Source organism: Populus nigra, chromosome 2 (genome assembly GCF_951802175.1).
Source record: "Populus nigra chromosome 2, ddPopNigr1.1, whole genome shotgun sequence".
Classification (NCBI taxonomy): domain Eukaryota; kingdom Viridiplantae; phylum Streptophyta; class Magnoliopsida; order Malpighiales; family Salicaceae; genus Populus; species Populus nigra.
This window is the reverse complement of record NC_084853.1, coordinates 22648503-22651002: the sequence shown is the minus strand read 5'-3', so window position 1 is coordinate 22651002 and position 2500 is coordinate 22648503.

Below are 2500 nucleotides of genomic sequence, written 5' to 3'. Positions count from 1 at the left end.
CGGTCCAGCATCCAGCCCCTGTTCGTCGAAAAATCTGCGCTGCCGATTTTCCACGCGGCAGCCCCTGTTTTCCTCAGCGTGCCCCCCTGACGAATGTTCGTCGAAAAATCTGCGCTGCCGATTTTCCACGCGGCAGCCCCTGTTTTCCTCAGCGTGCCCCCCTGACGAATGTTCGTCGAAAAATCTGCGCTGCCGATTTTCCACGCGGCAGCCCCTCTTTTCGTCAGCGTGCCCCCCTGACGAATGTTCGTCGAAAAATCTGCGCTGCCGATTTTCCACGCGGCAGCCCCTCTTTTCGTCAGCGTGCCCCCCTGACGAATTTTCCTGCCTGGCCCGGCCGGTCCAGCCCCTGTTCGTCGAAAAATCTGCGCTGCCGATTTTCCACGCGGCAGCCCCTCTTTTCGTCAGCGTGCCCCCCTGACGAATTTTCCTGCCTGGCCCGGCCGGTCCAGCATCCAGCCCCTGTTCGTCGAAAAATCTGCGCTGCCGATTTTCCACGCGGCAGCCCCTCTTTTCGTCAGCGTGCCCCCCTGACGAATTTTCCTGCCTGGCCCGGCCGGTCCAGCCCCTGTTCGTCGAAAAATCTGCGCTGCCGATTTTCCACTCCGCAGCCCCTGTTTTCGTCAGCGTGGCCCCCTGACGAATTTTCCTGCCTGGCCCGGCCAGTCCAGCGCCCAGCCCCTGTTCGTCGAAAAATCTGCGCTGCCGATTTTCCCCGACGAACCTGCAGCTGCACAAATCCGCGCTGCCACTGCCCCATTGTCTGGACCAACAGTCTTTTCCATCAAGCCCTGGACTATAAATCGTCCAGACTCATCGCCAGCACCCGCTGCCGATTCTGCCGACTTTGCCGATTTCGTCGGCGCTGCCGATTCCAACACTGCACCCACCGTGTCTAAACCAGCGCTGTTTCGTCAGCGTGTCCCCTTGACGAATTTCCCTGCCTGGCCTGGACAGTCCATCTTCCAGCCCATGTTCATCGAAAAATCTGCGCTGCCGATTTCCCCGACGAACCTGCAGCTGCACAAATCTGCGCTGCCGATTTCCCCCCCTGTCGGCATGGCTGCCGCTGCCCCGATGTCCAGACCAACAGTCTTTTTTGTCGACTTTGCCGATTTTGTCCGCGCTGCCGATTCCAACACTACCCCCTGCATCCAAACCAGCATTGTTTCGTCAGCTCTTCCCCTGACGATTTTAGCCCTGTAACAAACAGTAGGCCTCCAATCCCGCCAACGGGAGCCAAGTTGATAGGGAAGAGAATTGAATGACGCGCCTGGTCCTCGCACCCCGCCACCCGAGGGGCCTTTTTCCCGGCAGCCTCTGAAAAACTCTAGCTTTCACGGTCCTCGCCGCCCCTCACCACCATGGCAGGCCTCTAATCCCACCCATCAGCAGTTGTAGCCGATAGGGCAGTGATTTGAATGACGCGTCGCGGGCCGCCGGGTCATCTCACCCGGCCATTAATTGGAGCGTTTTTGGCTGGCCGAGGATGGGGGGATGGATCTCTTCTTCCGAAAAAGCAAACAGTACATCGGGAGTTATGTTGACGGGGCATGGAATTGAATGACCCGTCGCGGGCCGCCGGGTCATCTCACCCGGCCATCCCGGGGAGCGTTTTTCCCGGCAGCATCGGGGAAACTCTTGCTTTCACTGCCCGCTGCCCAAGTCCCCACTCGCATCGGCCCCCCGCGCCAACAAGCCAACGCTGCCGAATCGGCAGACACTGCTGCCGAATCTGCCGACACTGCCCCGCGGGCTGCCACTGCCCCAGTGTCTAAACCAGCGGTCTTTCTCATCGAGCCTTGGACTATCCAGTCCGTCCTGACTCATCGCCAGCACCTGCTGCCGATTCTGCCGACTTTGCCGATTTTCTCGGCGCTGCCGATTCCAACACTGCGCCCACCGTGTCTGAACCAGCGCTGTTTCGTCAGCGTGTCCCCTCGACGAATTTTCCTGCCTGGCCTGGACAGTCCACCGTCCAGCCCGTGTTCGTCGAAAAATCTGCGCTGCCGATTCTGCCGACTTTGCCGATTTCGTCGGCGCTGCCGATTCCAACACTGCCCGCCGTGCCTGAACCAGCGCTGTTTCGTCAGCGTGTCCCCTCGACAAATTTTCCTGCCTGGCCTGGACAGTCCATCGCCCAGCCCATGTTCGTCGCAAAATCTGCGCTGCCGATTTTCCCCGACGAACCTGCAGCCGCACAAATCTGCGCTGCCGAATCTGCCGACACTGTCCCGCGGGCTGCCACTGCCCCAGTGTCTAAACCAGCAGTCTTTCTCGTCGAGCCTTGGACTATCCAGCCCGTCCAGACCCATCGCCAGCACCCGCTGCCGATTCTGCCGACTTTGCCGATTTCGTCGGCGCTGCCGATTCCACCACTGCCCGCTGTGCCTGAACCAGCGCTGTTTCGTCAGCGTGTCCCCTCGATGAATTTTCCTGCATGGCCCGGCCAGTCCAGCGTCCAGCCCATGTTCGTCGAAAAATCTGTGCTGCCGATTCT